Raw genomic sequence first — 18,649 nt, 5'->3', positions numbered from 1 at the left:
AATTCAAATACTCAAATAATATCACATCTAAACACCCAAACATCAATTCCACTTATCAGATAATTCACCAAAATTCACATAAAATCACATAAATAATTTCAAATAATAATAATAATAAGATTTGAAAATATGGGATATTACAATATCTCACAATATAACCTTTGCTGTCATCTCCAAAAGTAATACTTGGGCCAGCTCTTTCCTTGAACTCTGTGAGCAGGGTAGAATCTCCAGTCATGTGCCTTGAGCAACCACTATCTAGATACCAAAGATTCTTTCTGTTTCCCTGCACACATCAAAATCAAATCAAGTTGATTTTGGTACGCAAGTTTCCTTGGGTCCTGCCTTGTTAGCTTTCTTCTTTGGTTTCTTAGGTTTGATCTCATTTGACTTGGGAATTTCTGATTCATCCTTAGTCATCTGAGTTGTACCTTTGAAACCAGTCATTAAAACAGAATTATCATGCACATCTTTATTAACATGAAAAGGCATGCTATTTGCAAACATGTTATTCGAGTAAGGCATGCTAAATGACATTTGAGGCATACTAAATGCAAAATAATAAGGATTAGGTGCAAATGGCATATTAGCAAATTGTGCATTCATATTCTGAGTAGACATAGCATTCATAGGCATGGTATGCATGGCAGTCATGTTGGGAAAAGAAGAGGGTGCAGACATAGAAGTAGGCATGGAAAGTTTGCAATTAACAGACAAATGATTGACACATATTTTTCTTGGTGTATATTTATCAAGTGTGTAGTTGTTATGTTTGTTAATTCTTACTTTCCCATTTCTATTGTTTTTCTTTTTAGCTTCTGTTTTAACCTTAATAATTTCTAATCTGTCATTCAATTGCTTGATAGACAGATGACCAACATTAACTTTCTTTTCCTTCCTGACTTGACTTGATTCTCCTGGAATAAAGTTCTTAGAAACTGATCCATATTTCTCATTCAACTTAGCTAGCTTAGCTTTGCTAACTGGTTTACTCACAACCGACAGATGTGGCTCCTTGTCACTCGACAAAGAATCTTTTTGATTATCCGACAGATGATTTTCATCATCCGTCGAGTCCACATCTGTAAGCAATCCTTCAACCAAATTGAACTCAAGCTTCTCTTTACTCTTCTTCCAGGCTGCATCACAAAATGACTCAATACCTTGAACTTTAGTGATTTGAGCATGGACATCTCTGGATGATTTCCATGCTTTAATCACTTCATGTTCTCGTTCAAGCTGCTTCTTTAAAATATCTTCTTTCTTCAAGGACTCAGTTAATTTATCCTTAGCAATCTTACACTCAATTGTTAATTTCTCAAATTCAATAAACGGAGACTCTAGCACATTATTCCTCTCACTCAAGAATAGATTATTTTCTTTGATTTTAGCATTTTTCTTAGTGAGGGACTTAAGTGTAACACGTAAATGATATAATTCTGTAAACATGTCATTTATTGCATCATTGCACTCAGCTTTCAATAAATGTGCTAGGTTAGTGGTGATTACCTGATTGCTTGAAGAACTTGTTTCTATTTCATCAGATTTGGCCATTAGGGCTAGATTGACATAGCTTGTTTCTTCAACTTCATCCAATCTATTTGGCAGCCCAATCATTCTCCTGTGTGATGAAAGCCCTTTCCTTTTGTTTGAGCAACTCAAAGTATTTCTATTTCTAATCAACAGGCTTAAACTTCTTTTTGCTGGAATCAGACTTTCTACATTCATTGGCAAAATGACCACCCAAGCCACATTTGAAACATTTGAATTTTGACTTATCAACAATGTTTCTGTTTGACTTAGCTACTCCAAAATTCTTCTTGAATTTAAGCTTCGAAAATCTTCTAGATAAGAATGCTAGATGTTCATCAATATCATCTATGTCATTTTGGCTCAAGTGATCTTCATTTTCAGCTACCAGCCCTTTACCCTTTCTTCCACAGACTTTGATGTAAACTCAACAGCTTCTACCTTCATCTCCTTTTCCTTTTCTAACTCAGCAACCAGTGCTATGGACCCTCCTTTCTTCCTACCTTTCTCCATCCTCTCATCTTGCTCTATTTCAAGCTCATAGGTTTTCAAGATGCCATATAGTCTCTCCAAGGTGAACTCCTTGTAATCTTGTGAGTTTCTCAATGAGACTGTCATTGGCTTCCACTCTTTTGGAAGAGATCTAAGGAACTTGAGGTTAGAGTCTTTTGTTTGATAGACTCTTCCATGCAACTTCAAAGCATTTAATAGCTTTTGAAATCTACTAAAAATATCAGTGAGAGACTCACTTTCTTCACAGTGGAAATGCTCATATTGCTGAATCAGTAGCTGCATCTTGTTTTCCCTTACTTGCTCAGTACCATCACAGATAATCTGGATTGTGTCCCAAACCTCTTTGGTTGTTTTACAGTTATTGATGTTATCAAACATATCACCATCAACTCCATTGAACAATATATTCATGGCCTTTTTATCTTTCCTGACTTGCTCAATATCAGGGTCTGACAATTCATGCCTAGGTTTTGGAACAGATGGTTTATTGCCAGTTGCAACTCTCATTGGTACATGAGGACCTCTTTCTATGTAATCCACATAGTCCTTATCTTGGGAAAGAAGATGTAGGTGCATCTTCACCTTCTAGTGGTGATAGTTGTCTTTGTCCAGAAATGGAATCTTTACTCCAACATCCTTTTTGTTCATCTTGTTGTTTGTTGTGATCTTTATACTCTTTGTTCTTCAAGAGCTTGCTCTGATACCAATTATTATTTCCTAACAATATAACAAGAATTATAGAAGGGGGGTTGAATTTAATTCTGGCTACTTTTTCAAATTTAAAAGAAAGTTCTAACTTGATAAATATAACAGTGTTTGATTAGCAATGGTGCGAAATAAAAAGTGATAGAAATCAAAACATTAAGTAATAAAAACACAAGCTTTTAAAACTTTCTGGTGGATTTGTAAGTATCCACCAGATATATATATATATATATATATATATATATATATCAAATGAGAACCCTGTAAAGCTTTGAATAGCTCACAGCTGCTTACAAGTTTGAACAACTAAACTACAGAGAAATGCTTACAGAATACAGCTCGATATATTTCTCTGAAAATAGGCTTGCTTAGTTAATTGTTCTACTTGCTACACTAGGTTTATATATCACCAAGTTTACATGATAATAAGAAAAGATAATAAAACATAGCATATCTAGTCTAACTCCATGCTACTTCACTACTCTATTCCAGCATCTTTGAATATCTTCACAATTGCATGGAAATGGTAATGCTTCTTTGTTCTCAAATTTCTGCTTCACAGGATGCCACATTCCTTTTGCAAACACCCAATGCATGTGACTGTGTTGTCACTATCAACAACTATTTGAATTTAATCATCTGTCGGGACTATGCTTGTCATCCATCGGGAGCTTTGTTGATCATCCGTCGAGAGTCTTTGTGAACCATCCATCGGGAGCCTTTTATGTTACTTGACTCCATTTCATTTATACAGAATTACAAGACATCTTATATTTACAATTAGTCATCCTATTCTGTATATCCACTAGTAGTCAACATGACTCATATACTCCTACAGAATCTACACAATGATGCTTGCAGAAATGTGCTAAAATTCTTATTTGTTATACAAGCTACTCACTAGATGGATGTCAGTTTGTCATCCACCGGGACTATAAATTTCATCCACCGGGACTATATTTGATCATCCGTCGAGTGCTAAAAAATTCATTAAGTTAAATGTACTAAGGTGTTTTGTTAACTTATCATCAAGTTCACAATATATTCCTAACAAGGACCAAACAGAAGCCGAGTAACCTTTGGTCAATAGAACAAAGAAGGGTAAGAAATCTGAGCTGACCACTCAAACCACCTCTGTATCCTTCCAAAAGGATGCATTTTTAAAAAGGGGGATTAAACAGACTCTAGATACATCTTCTCAACAGGGTGTGTCTATTGAAAAGAGCATTCTCCCCAATGCACCCTGTACAGAGTCTACAAAACCAACACTTGAACAAATTCAAGTGTATGGTAGAAAAAATAAGGATGGCACACACAGTGAGAGCACATCTATTGAAGCTCCCTCATCCATTCAGGGAGAGCTGCCAACACTCACTTCTGAACAACAAATATTAATCTCACAAATTTATTCTTCACATACAGCACTTAAATCCATTTCTCAAGTGCAAGCAAATTCACGTGACTTGGTTCAAGAAACCTTGCTCACCACCCAAACACTACAAACAGATAGTGCAAGGCTACTAGCTGGGGTAGACCTTGATGACACCATCAAAACCATGGGGGTTTCATCAGTTTTTACTGAAGACCCCATGGATGTTACAAATGCACCTTCATGTGCAAATCAGCCTTCACAGGCTGTTAGGTTTAAGGGTAGTACTCCTGAGGGGGAGCTATCTAAATCCTCTCTAATTCAATTGGAGGTTCCTGCTCAATGAACAACTCCCCTCAAAACCCTAACAAAACTTGCATTAGCAGTTGATGCTAGGAGTACAATTTCCAATGATCCTGTCATGAAGGATGCAAGTATAACACATTCAAGTGACAGTGTGGTGCAAGACATACAAGGGTTTGAGACTGGTGCATATGACAGTAACCCAGTCAAATCCTCTATAATTTAATTAGAGGTTCCCACTACATGTGAGGAACAACAACTTGTCATAAACACAGAGAAATCCGTGAGTCCAACTGTGATTTTAGTCAAAGGTGGTTCTGACCCTCAACCATCCAACTCACAACCTCAACAACAACACTTAATCTCCCAATGGCTTCAAGAAACTACACATCAACCTTCCACCATTGAAGATCTTAAAGTTGATCAACTTGGAGGTCTTGCACAGATATCACAACAGCTACTCGCATCCAACATGTCCATCCAGGACTACCAAGCTATCATGCTCACCTACCTGGCTAATATTGAAGAAAACCAAGCAAAAATTGTTGATGAAGCTGGTAAGGATGCTAACTGTGATGCTTGGCTGGATAAGGATTTCACCATTGAAATAGATGTTGTGCTAGCTAAGTTCAGGGAGGAGTACATCACCATTTTGGGAAGCAGTGCTAGATCCTTAACTCCCCAAGAAGTGTATGATGCCATCAATGATGTCTACAAATCTCAAATCAAGGCTTTCCACAATTATGGAAAAGCACTTCAAATCACATTGAATGGACATCAAGACAAGATTATGAGGATGGTGAAGGAAAAGATGGATCAAATTATCCCCTCTCAGACTGAGATCAAAAATCAATTCAAAACCTTTTCTGAACAAATGTCAAGGTATGATCTCAGTGGGATTGACAAGAGTGTCACACAACTAAAAGACTCATTTGTAGCTTTGTACAAGGTGGTTCAAGATCACATCATCAACTCCAATGACACAAGGTGGAAGCTGGATCAAATGCATACTGCAAGATACACTCATTCTCCTTTGGTTATGGATGAAACTCATAAATGTGTGCAAGATTCGTTTGGCCCATCTACTGCTGTCTCTACTTCACAATCCTCTTCACAAGACTTTCAAGATCTCAAGACACAAGTGGCTTCTCTAGAAACCTCAAATGCATCTCTCACTGCTCAAGTTCAAGCTTTGACTTCTCTGGTAAAAAGTCAATAATCTGATATAAAGACATTGGTGGACTCCCACAAGCATCTTCAAATGCAGAATTATGTTACTTTGGGAGCCATCATGGGAAAACTCAACATTCCACTGCCCTCACTACCTGAAGACATAAGGCCAGAACTTCCAACTCCTCTACTCATGCCTGTCACCAAGACTAAGGGGGAGATTGAGGCTAGGAGTCAACAATCCAGGGATGCTCAAGTTAAATCCAAAGAGCCTATTCAGGTTGGTCAAAGCTCTTCAAGTGCTCAAGTTGGTGTTGGCAAAGAGAGACTCATCAAGGCTGCAGAAGGACCAAATCAAGATCAAGAATTCAGTGAACTTCTTGCAGTCTTGAGAATGTCTCTTCAAAATATTTCATCACATACAAGAGAGCTTTGGATAAAACTATCAATCAAGTCAGGGCATTAGTGGTAAATGTTGATAACTATCTACATAAGAGGATTTTTGTCAATATTAATGATGGTGGTGTAGACAGATGCCTTCAAGTCTCTATCTCAAATCTCAGAAATCTAAGGGCATCTGAGCTGGATGTGGTGATTGACAAAGTTCATAGAGTCATCACAGAGGACACTAAGCTTCTTAATGAACACAAAAATGTACAAATAGCAGCTTTTCCTGAAGCCTATCGATATTAAAGCAAAGGAGTGTCCTACACCTGCTCACAGACCAAGAAGAACAAGATCCTCAATATGCCCAAGAATTGTGTGAGAGGGAATATGAGACTAATCATGACTATTCAATCTGACTTGAAGTATAAAAAGATCAAGAAAATTGAAGATGGAGAAATGATCAGGATTCTTGAAAGGTATCTCAGAAATGCTGACACTATGTTGCCATCCATTCAGTTTAATCTAAGAAGTGACAAGGATGATGATGAGCAGAAGCATGATGAACAAAAACCTTCTGGCTCAAATCTAAGTCAATCTTCAAGAGCAACTGGTAGTAACAATGAGAAGCAGAATGAGAAGAAGGAAGGTGACAAGAAAAGAGGAGAAGAGAGAAGAAACAAGAAAAGGCATGATGGCTCAGAACCACAACAAACCCTAAAAATCCAAACATCTCAAGCTCAACCTGCAAGGCCAACAAACTCCAACATCAAACCACCTGAAACCTCTAAGCCCAAAATTCTATACAGACAAACCGCTAACTCTTTTCTAAAAATACCAATCACCACAAGCCAAACATCTCTCAAGAAAATCACAGACCTACCTTCTGTAAATCCATCACACAAAACTCATTTCAAATTCTGTTGGGAGAAAACCTAAAAAGGCGAAGCCTACTAAAAAGTTAAAGTCACTGAAAGGGCCATCTGGAACTATTTTAAGCAGAATGATTTTCTACCTTTAACTGGTGCAGTTCAGATGAAGACTATTTTCAACAATTGGCTGAGGAAATAGTTAGAGTCCGGGTTGTTACTCTAAAGGAAGTGAGAATCAACTTTCAAGATGGGTCCTTTACTTTTCTTGGCAGCAATTTGATGAACACTCTCTCTCCAACAGAAATCAAGAGAGTGATAAGTATGTTGAAGGATAAGGATACTGCTATAAGAGCATGGACATCTCTTCTATCTGAATGGTTGATTGCAAGGGAGGAAAGAAGATCAATGAGTAAAGCAGAATATGAAGAGAATAAGAGGAAGTATGACGAGGAGATTGAAATGTTGTTATTCCCTAACAATACAACAAGAATTATAGAAGGGGGGGGGGGTTAAATGTAATTCTGGCTACTTTTTGAAGTTAAAGAAAAATGGTTCTAACTTAATAATATATAAGTGTTTGATTTGCAAAATGCGGAATGGAGAGATAGATAAATCAAAACACAAGTAATTAAAAACACAAGTCTTTAAAAACTTTCTGGTGGATTTGAAGGTATCCATCAGATATATATATATATATATATATGTATATCAAGAGAACCCTGTGAAGCTTGAATAGCTCACAGCTACTTACAAATATGAACAACTAAACTTGCAGAGAAATGCTACAGGATACAGCTTACAATTGTTTTTCTGAGAATGTATTTGCTTAGTCTCTCTTTGTTCTACTTGCTACTCTTGGTTTATATATTACCAAGATTACATAGTAATAAGACAAGATAATAAAAAAAAACCTATCAAGTCTAATACCATGCTGCTTCACTACTCTATTCCAGCATCTTTGAATATCTTCATAATAGCATGGAAATGGTAATGCTTCTTTGTTCTCAAAAACCCAGCTGAATAGGCTGCCACATTCCTTTTGCAAACACTCGACGCATGTGACTGTGTTATCACTGTCAACAGATGTTTGAATTGATCATCCATCGGGTACATGATTATCATCCGTCGGGTTGCCTTGTTGATCATCCGTCGGGAGCTTTGTTGATCATCCGTCGGTAGCTTTGTTGATTATCCGTCGGGTAGCTATTTGACACTTGACTTCATTTCACTTATGCAGAATTACAAGACATCTTATATTTAAAATTAATCAACCTATTCTGCATATCTAATTAAAGTCAACATGACTTATATGCTACTACATAATCTATACAAAGGTGTTTACAGAAATGTGCTACATGACTTATTGTTACATAAGCTACTCACTGGATTGATGTCAAATCATCATTCGTCGGGGCTATATTGAGTCATCCGTCGGGACTATATCTGATCATCCTTCGAGTGCTACATTTTTCACTAAGTTGAATCTACTAAGGTGTTTTGTTAATGTAATCATCAAGTTCACAACATATTCCCAATAATCTCCACCAATTTATGTCTACTAGAATTGTATCCATAAATTAAGAGAAACTTGATGATAACAAAACACTCTAAAAAAATAGATTTAAAAAGTAGTAGATAAAACTATAAAGTGCTGCTTTAGTTATTGAAAATTTACAAGACAAAGTGTACAAAGATTTTCTCACAATCATTTTCAAGGTGCTCCTCTAGTCTGAGCAGATTGATCTATTTCCTTGATTGTCTGTATTTCTTCCCAAGCTTCATGTCATTTTTTTCTATCTGATTTTGGAGCTGTCTGTGGAATTCAAGTTCATCAGATTCTGAAAGATCTAGCATTCCTTGCATTTCCAGAATAGTCTCATTGTTAGAGATGCTCAACTGGTCTTCTAATCTGAAGAATCTTCTAACTCTCTTATCATCCATGAATTCCATTAGCCAGTAGGGCCTTAGATGCACTCTATTCTCTGTGTAAGGAATAGTTAAAGTCTTTGGGAGTGCATCTTTGGCTCTAATACTCCTCAGTTCTTCAATCTTCATTAGAACTAATCTTCTAGCTATCACATTGAATCCAAATTCTTTTTGAAGGATGAATAAACTTTTATCAGTACAGATTGGCTCTCTTGAAGGTTCCTGTGAAGTGGCCATGGTATCTCTTTTCCTCCCGTGTACTTGAATACTAACCTTTCAGGTAGATTCCTGTAAGCATCAATCCCTCTAACTTTCTCCAGTTCATCCAGATAGAGGTTTAGATCAGAGAATTCCTTGATGTCACAGATGTACATGATATCTCCCTTGTTGACCTTGGTTTGAGCTTTGGTTAAGGACTTGGATCTGAGAGTTGAGGGCTTCACTTTCTTGATTGCCCTGGTCTTTGTCTTCTTTGGCTTCATGAAATGAGGTAGATTGAGTTCAGGAATTGGTAGACTATCCCAGTCTATTGGCTCATCCTTTGGAATGATAGGTTCACCATGGAAATTCTTGGATGGATCTATCTTGAATTCTTCATGTGCCACAGAGGGCATGGATGTTTGAGTTGTTGTAAAAGTAGACTTTTTGGGAAATTGTTCTTCCAATCCTTCTTCATCAAAGTTCACTTTTCTCTTGGAGTGAAGTTTGTATCTAAACCTTCTTTTCTATTGTGATTCTTCTTGCATTTTCAGATCCTTAGATCCAGTGGTTCCAGATGGTTGTTCAGGAATTTATTCTGTGGGTTTCACAGCTTGCAGCTTGGCCAAGATAACAGCTTGCTCCTTCTTTTGCTTGAGTTTTTTAGCATCTAGGGCAGCTTGCTCCTTTTCTTGTTTCAATCTTGCCTTTTCTTCCCTTTTTGCTTCAGCAAATTGAGGGTGTCCAGCCACCACATAGATTTCCTTACCATTTCTGAAAACTTTGGCAATTCTCCTTTTTAATGCTGAATCAGCTGGATCCTTGTAGAATGTAATAGATTTTGACAACAGTTTCTTTTCATCAGGCTTTGGTGTCTCATACACTGTATCCAAAGGATTCTTTATTGAAGATTTTGGGTAGTTCTCCTTTGACTTCATGATTAGATCTGCCTTTGGAGACTTGATGCAGGATGTCTCGCCTCTTTCCAGATAGTTTATGCTCATTTCATTCACAGAAATTTGCCTAACTTAAGAGTGGTGAATGGCTAATTTTCCTGGTTTCTTTGCTAGACCAAATTTCTTTTGAATATCCTTATCAATTTTCTCCCAGTTTATTGTACTAAACTGCTTCTTCTCAGCTGCTCTCAAAGTGGCTGCTGCTTCATTAATTGGATCAATGCTATCTTTGGCTGGTGGCTTTGTGAAAGCAATTGTTGGCACAATTGCTTTACTCACTTGAACATTGAGCACTTTTTGCTCCCCCTCACTCCTAGAACTCTCTTTATCCCCCTTTTTATTATCATCAAGCTGAGTAGAGGAGGAGGTTTGTGCAGCCACCAGTTTCTGAAGCAAGTCTGTTTGTTGAGTTTGGTGTAGATGGATTGCTGTAAGAGATGCTTCCATTGCTGTCATTCTTGTATCCAAGGCATCTATCTTTGTGGCCAGATCATAATTTTTCCTGAGTTGTCTCTTAATGTTAAGCATTGTAGCTTTTGGAAGTTTAGAGTCCATCCTGTCAGAAATGTCCTTTTTCATCTGATCAATATCACCTTTGATAGTGTTGACATCTTGAGGATGTTGAAGACCTTGGATTTGTTGTAGTTGCAGAGAAGCAAGATGTGCTTGAAGGAGCTTTTTGGTGCTGGAATTTGTGATGGTTTGAAGATCAGAATTTGTCTGATTTATAAGTTGAATCAGGGTTGTCTTGAAGTAGTGTTCATCACATTGCTTTGAAAATGCCCAAGATGGCATGCCTGATCTTGAACTAGGGCCTACTTCTCCCCCTTTGTTTAATGGCTCTTCTTCACTATCTCCACCCTCACCTCCAAAGAATTCTTCTGAACCACCAGTCTCATAATCAACATCACCAGCTGTTGAAGGTAAAGCTGTGATGGCATCCTTAGCTCTTTGCAAGGACTGTGTGGTGTGCACCAAGTTTAGCATCCTTTCTGTATTATCATTGCCCTGGCCAACTAGAAGTTGATAGGATGGAACAAGGTGAGTAAATGTCTCAGCATCTAAGGAGGTGGAATCTATAACAACTTGAGTTTGCTGAGATAGTCCCTCCCTGTCTGCATCCTGGACATTCATTAACTCACTTACAATGACATTCACCCTTATATCTCCTGTACCTGCATTTCTCTCATAATCTCTCTTTTCTTGCATCAAGGTCTCACCTTGGCTCCCCACCCTCACACCCTCACCTTCACCATCTAAGGTGGGACTCCTCACACTTATTTTTGACAGTCCTGAAGAAATGGACTGCATTGGATCACTCTTTTTCTCTCCTTTTTCCTGGGAGCAACCCATACTCTCACTCATGTCACTACCTTCCCTCAATCCTAATAATGATTGCACAATTACTAAGTCATCTGCATTTGTGACTATATATGAACTTTGGAGTTGTGCAGAGACACCCGACGGATGAGAAATATCCATCGGGGTAGTAATTTGACTATCCGACGGATGACTGTTGTTAGGCACATCCGTCGGGATACAATCAGTACTCGACGGGTGAATAATATCCATCAAGTAAGTAGAAATGAATGAGTTTGGAGTGGAAATTATTGTCTACTCTGTGCAGATTGATGAAAATTTTGGCACAGATGTCTCAACAGTCTCAGAAAGAAATGGCAAGTGAGCCAACAAATCATCTAGAAGATGATGCTCACTTGCATGGATTTTTGGCTTCTCCAACAGAGTTAAAGATGGAGAATATGGTTTTGATGTTTGAATCATGGAAACATCCAAATATTGTGTGGGAGAATTTGGTGTCTGAGGTGTTTCAATTTGTATAGATTTTGGCTGTGACTCCATATTTGTTGGGGCCATATCAATTTGACTTTGAGATGGTGTAGTGACTGGGTCTTTAGCTCTAGTTTGCACTATGTGTGTACCCTGTGCATCCCTAAGGATTTTAGATTTCTTCTTTCTTGTGTAGGTTTGTGGTGAACTTATGTCCCTACCCCTTTTGTTTTGTGCTCCTGGTAGAGAGCTTGTTTTAATAGTTACATCCTTTTGGGAGGATGAAACTAGAATTGAGCTTTTATCCTTAATAACAACCACAGTTTGTTGGGAAATTGTGGTGTGGCTTGGTTTGGGTACACTATGCTCACCATCCTTATCCTTAGGGCTTCTTTGATTTTCACCCTGTCCCTCACCTGTCTTTCCCACCTTCACACTCCCCTCTTTGTGTTTAGTGGATTTTACAACTGGCATCTTTTGAGAGACACCAGAGGGGGCTTTCTTTGTCTTTGGTTTTGAAACTTTGGTTTTGGTAGCTTAGGTAGGCATTTGTCTGGTCATTGACACAGATGCCACTGATACACTAGAAGGCAAAGAAATGGTTGAGGTTGGAAGAGTAGAGACAGTTGAAGTTACCTTACTTACCTGAGGTGCCTCCATTACAGGAAAGTAGAAGAGTGGCACCTTTTTGTGATGATCTGCTCTATTGAGATCTGCAATAATTTTCCTTTCTTGAACCCAACAATCTAACTTGTTGGTTGGGTTCTCAAGCACAATATCCTCACAGAGGTGGTTAGCAAGAATCATTAGAAATCTAGCATAATAAACATTCTTACCCCTCTTATTAATCTCCCCTAACGTAAACCCCAACTCAAACAAGACTATATCACTAAAATTGAAGTATTTATCAGTTACTAGCATGTAAAGCATGTTGAGCATGGAGATATTGACCGGATCAAAATTGCTAATTTTGCCAGAAAATACTTTAGTAACTACATCACACAGATAACTCCATTCTTTCCTAAGACCCAATCTCCTAATTTCACTTAATTTAGAGATGGTGAGTGCATAACCCATGAAGTTTAACATGTTAACAATATCAGTGTCTGTGTGTGGAGTAGTGACAGTATTATCAGGAATCTTAAAGCATGCTTTAACAATATCACTATTAACACATAATTCCTTACCTTTAATAGTGAAAGTGATGGTCTTGTCAGTTGAGTTGTACACTGAAATCGTCTATATTCCCTCCACAACCTCACAGTAGATAGCGGGAGACTCCAACATGGCATATTTGAGCTTACAGCCTTGCACAAAATCCATCAATTTGTGGTAGTCTCCAGACTGTTGAATCCCCTTGTTCACTAGAGCCGTGAAGTTGTTCTTCTCATAGATAAAGCCAGTTTGAGAAATGATTTTGACGACTGGTGCCATTGTTAGAGAGTAAAAATTGCAGAGAGAAAGAGGGTAATTGTTTTTGAGAAAGAAAAAAGTTAGAGCAGATGAATTGAGAATGATAAAAGAAAAGAAATGAGAATGAATTTTTCTTTTATACTATCTCAAAAATAACTGTCAAAAGTAATAAAGTAAAATAAAGTGACCAATAAAAAATTGCTCAAAATAACCATTTTTTTAAAAAAATAAACTGTAAAAATTCCATCACTTATCCGTCGTGTTATGCTTACAAACTGTAAGTATACTCGATGGATAATGTTCAGAAAATCAACGGCTACGAATGAGACAGTTCGACGGATGAGGATAAATCAGTTATTCGTCGAGATATAAAATATTCCAGAAAAATAATTGATTTGATTAACTAATTGTATATCGACGGATGATCGAACTCGATGGATAATGATCATCCGTCGGGATGTAAATTTTGACTTAGCCAAAATTTCATCCAAGACTGAAAAATCAATTAAATTTCTGGCTGCATTACAACTTGCAAAATATCAGAAAAGATTCAAGAGTAATTAAGCATACCTAACTCACTTACCAACCTTGAAAAGGTGGATTCATCCAGTGGCTTGGTGAATATATCTGCAAGCTGTTTTTCACTTGGAACAAAATGTAGTTCCACAGTACCATTCATTACATGTTCCCTTATGAAGTGGTACTTGATGTCTATGTGCTTTGTTCTTGAATGCTGTACTGGATTCTCAGTGATGGAAATTGCACTTGTGTTATCACAGAAAATAGGAATTCTTTCCACTTGCAGACCATAGTCTAGCAATTATTTTTTCATCCACAAAATCTATGCACAGCAACTGCCAGCAACAACATATTCAGCTTCAGCTGTCGAAGTAGAAACTGAATTTTGCTTTTTACTGAACCAGGACACAAGCTTGTTTCCTAGAAATTGACAGGTTCCTGTTGTACTTTCTCTATCAATTCTACAACCTGCATAATCTGCATCTGATTAACCAGTTAAATCAAAACCAGAATCTCTAGGGTACCAAATGCCAAGTTTTGGTGTACCTTTGAGATATCTGAAAATTCTCTTAATAGCAATTAAATGAGATTCTCTAGGATCAGCATGAAATATAGCACAAAGACATGTAGAAAACATTATATCTGGCCTACTAGCTGTTAAGTATAGAAGTAAGCCAACCATGCCTCTATAACTTGAAATATCCACAAACTTTTCAGTAGTGTTTAATTCAAGTTTAGTTGCAGTGGCCATGGGAGTTTTTGCAGATGTGCAATCCATTAGTTCAAACTTCTTTAAAAGATCATAAATGTATTTAGTTTGACTAATGAATATTCCATCAGTGACTTGCTTAACTTGCAAACCAAGAAAGTAAGTTAGTTCTCCCATTATGCTCATTTCATACTTACTTTGCATCAATTTGGCAAACTTTTTGCAAAGTTTTTCATCTGTAGAACCAAAAATAATATCATCTACATAAATTTGAACAAGTATGCTAGAGCCATTAACATTTCTAAAGAATAAAGTTTTGTCTACAGTACCTCTAGTAAAGTGATTCTCTAAAAGAAACTTTGAGAAAGTGTCATACCAGGCTCTAGGTGCTTGCTTCAATTCATAGAGTGCTTTCAAAAGATAGTATACATGATCAGGTAGATTTGGTTCTTTAAAACCAGGAGGCTGACTGACATAGACTTCCTCCTCCAAATCTCCATTTAGAAAAGCACTCTTGACATCCATTTGATAGACCTTAAAATTGGCATGAGCAACATAGGCTAAGAAAATTCTGATGGCTTCAAGTCTTGCAACAGGAGCAAAGGTTTCATCAAAATCTATTCCTTATTGTTGATAGTAGCTTTTAGCAACCAATCTAGCTTTGTTCCTAACTACTATGCCATTTTCATCCATCTTGTTTCTGAATATCCATTTGGTCTCTATTGGATTCTTTCCTTTAGGCTTGGGTACCAGCTTCCAAGCATTGTTTCTTTCAAATTGGTTTAGCTCCTCCTGCATAGCTAAAATCCAATCAGGATCCAACAAAGATTCTTCTACCTTCTTTGGTTCTTCCTTGGATAGGAAACTGCTATATAGACATTCTTCTTGGGTTGCTCTCCTTGTTTGAACTCTAGAAGATACATCACCAATGATGAGCTCAAAGGGGTGATCCTTTGTCCATTTTCTTTGTTGAGGTAGATTAACTCTAGATGAAGAGGCCTCATTGTTGTCTTGATGTGTGATTGAGTTTTGATTATTAGAAAATCCCCCTGAGTTTGTAAATCTATGATTTAAGAAAGGGGGACTTTGTGTAAGTGATCTATTCTGACTTTCAGCTTCTTTTAATGACCCGACAGATGGTGTATTTTGAGTTCCGACGGATGAGGCTGATTATCTCCTGATGGATGATGCAGATTGTCTGTCGACGGATGTAGCATTTTGTAACTCGATGGATGTTGAGTTATAGGCTTCATTGGTTTTATATTTTTCTGCACTATCCTTAGTTGTAGTTTCTTGATCAGTTTCATCATCACTGTCACCACTAACCATCTCCACATTGTCAAATTTGAGGCTTTCATGGTAATCTCCATCTTGCAGTCCTTCAATCTTTTTATCATCAAACACAATATGTATTGATTCCATAACAATGTTGGTTCTCAGATTGTAGACTCTGTATGCTTTACCAACACCATATCCAACAAAAATTCCTTCATCTGCTTTAGCATCAAACTTCCCATTTGATCAGTTTGATTTCTCAAGATATAACATTTGCAGCCAAAGACATGAAGAAAATTTAGAGTTGGCTTCTTGTTCTTGAACAATTGGTAGGTAGTCATGCATTTTTCCTGATTAACCAAAGAAATATTCTGAGTGTAGCATGCAGTATTTACAGCTTCAGCTTTGATTTGTCAAGCATTCTCCTTGCAGCTTCAATAAGTGATCTGTTCTTTCGTTCTACTAATCCATTTTGTTCTGGAGTTCTTGCTGCTGAAAACTCATGCATAATCTCATTCTCTTCACAAAATACTCTCATAACAGAATTCTTGAACTCAGTTCCATTGTCACTCCTGATTCTTCTAACTTTGAAATCATGATGATTGTTGACTTGCCTTATGTGATTGATGATGATTTCACTAGCTCATCTTTAGACATTAGGAAATATGTCCAAGAGAACTTTGATAAATCATCTACAATTACTAGGAAAAATCTTTTCCTTGAGATGGACAACACATTGGCTGGTCCAAACAAATCCATGTGTAGCAGTTGCAAAGGTTCTTCAATTGTTAAATCAAGCTTCTTTCTGAATGATGCTTTGATTTGTTTTCCTTTTGGCAAGCATCTGTTAGTCCCTTAACAATATAGCAAGAATTACAGAAGGGGGGTTGAATGGAATTCTTGAACCTTTTTCTTGAAATAAAAATGTTCAACTCGATTATGGATATATCTGTTTTGATTAGCACAATGCGGAATGTAAACTTGAATGAATCAAAACATAAGTAATTAAAAACAAGAGTCTTTAAAAACTTTCTGGTGGATTTAAACAATTCCACCAGATATATATATATATATATATATATATATATATAATATATCGAGAGGACTCTGTGTGCAGAAAAGCTCACAGCTGCTTACAAAATAGAACTGCTGAGAATACAGGAAATGCTAAAGATAGTGCTTACAAAGATTTCTCTGTTTTTGGTTTCTTAGCTATCTAAGTTGTTTTTCTATTTGCTACTCCCTTGGTTTATATATTACCAAGATTACAAAGTCAAAAGAACTGAACAAATATAAAATCTAACAGTCTTGATCTTTGCTGCTTTTCGTCCTCTATTACCCAGTTAATGGGCTTCCACAGTGTGTTTGTATCCAACTCGACGGCTGTGTGTCAGCTTTCACTGTTCAAATGATGTTTGAATCTTGATATGATCATCCGTCGACTTTCAGATCATCCGTTGATGACTTAATTGATCATCCATCGACTTTCAGATCATCTGTCGATGACTTAATTGATCATCCGTCGACTGCTATGTTAAACATCCGTTGATATTCATTTGATCATCCGTCGAAGCTTTGTTAATCATCCGTTGGTAGCTATTTTGGCATTTGACTTTATTTCACTTATACAGAATTACAAGACATTGCTTATGTACAGTTAATCAATCTATTTTGCATATCTAGTTAAAGTCAACATGACTTATATGCTACTACAGATTCTATACAAAGGTACAGACAACACTGTGCTACAAACTTATTATTACATAAGCTACTCACTCGATGGATAATAAGTTAATCATCCGTCGGGACTATAATGAGTTATCCGTCGGGACTATAATTCTTATCCGTCGAGTACTACATAATTTCACTAAGTAAAATCTACTTAGACATTTTGTTTAAGTGATCATCAAGCACACAACATATTCACAACAATCTCCCCCAATTTATGTCTACTGGAATTGTAGCCATAAATAAAGAGACACTTGATGATCACAAAACATCCTTAACATATATCTTTAAAGATAAGTAGATAAAACTGGAAGTGCTTCAATTTAAACAAAATATACAAGGTTTGGCTCACAGTCTGTTCAAGATGCTCCTCTAGCCTGAGCAGATTTTTCTAGTTTCTTGAAGGTCTGGATCTTCTTCCAAGCTTTTTGTTGTTTTCTTCAATTTGATTCTGGAGCTATTTGTGGAATTCTAATTCTTCAGATTCTGAGAGATCTAATATTTCTTGCATCTCCAAGAGAGTCTCATTGCTAGAGATACTCAATTGGTCTTCTAATCTGAAGAATCTTCTCACACCTTTGTCATCCATGAACTCCATCAGCCAGTAGGGCCTTAGATGCACTCTTCTCCCTGTGTATGGGATGATAAGAGTCTTGGGAAGTGCATCTTTGGCTCTAACACTCCTTAGCTCTTCAATCTTCTTTAATACTAATCTTCTTACAGTTACATTGAACCCAAAGTTTTTCTTGAAGGATGAATAGACTTTGATCAACACAGCTTGGCTTTCTTGAAGTATCCTGTGAAGAGGCCACTGAATCTCCCTTCCTCCTCTGTACTTGAACACCAACCTTTCAGGTAGGTTTCTGTATGCATCAATTGCCCTTACCTCATCCAGCTCCTCCAGATAAAGGTTTAGGTCTGAGAATTCTTTGATGTCACACAAGTACAAGTAGTCTCCCCTGTTGATCTTGGGTTGAGCTTTGACTACTGACTTGGATTTGAGAGGTGACAACTTCACTTTCTTGACTGCCCTTGATTTTGTCCTTCTTGGCTTAGTAAGAATTGGCAAGTTGAAGTCAGGAATTGGTAATTTATCCCACTCTATTGGCTCATCCTTTGGCACAATAGGCTCTCCATGTATGTTCCTGTAGGGGTCCACCACCCTTATGTCTTCAAATACCACAGAGGGCTTTGATGTTTGAGTTTCAGCTTGAGTGGATTCCTTTGGAAATTGATCTTCCAATTCCTTGTCAACAACATCCAACTTCCTTTTTGTTCTTTTAGCTAGTTC

The sequence above is a fragment of the Apium graveolens genome, chromosome 4 (assembly GCF_009905375.1).
Source record: "Apium graveolens cultivar Ventura chromosome 4, ASM990537v1, whole genome shotgun sequence".
Classification (NCBI taxonomy): domain Eukaryota; kingdom Viridiplantae; phylum Streptophyta; class Magnoliopsida; order Apiales; family Apiaceae; genus Apium; species Apium graveolens.
The sequence above is the reverse complement of the archived record's forward strand: the minus strand, read 5'-3'. Positions refer to the sequence as shown.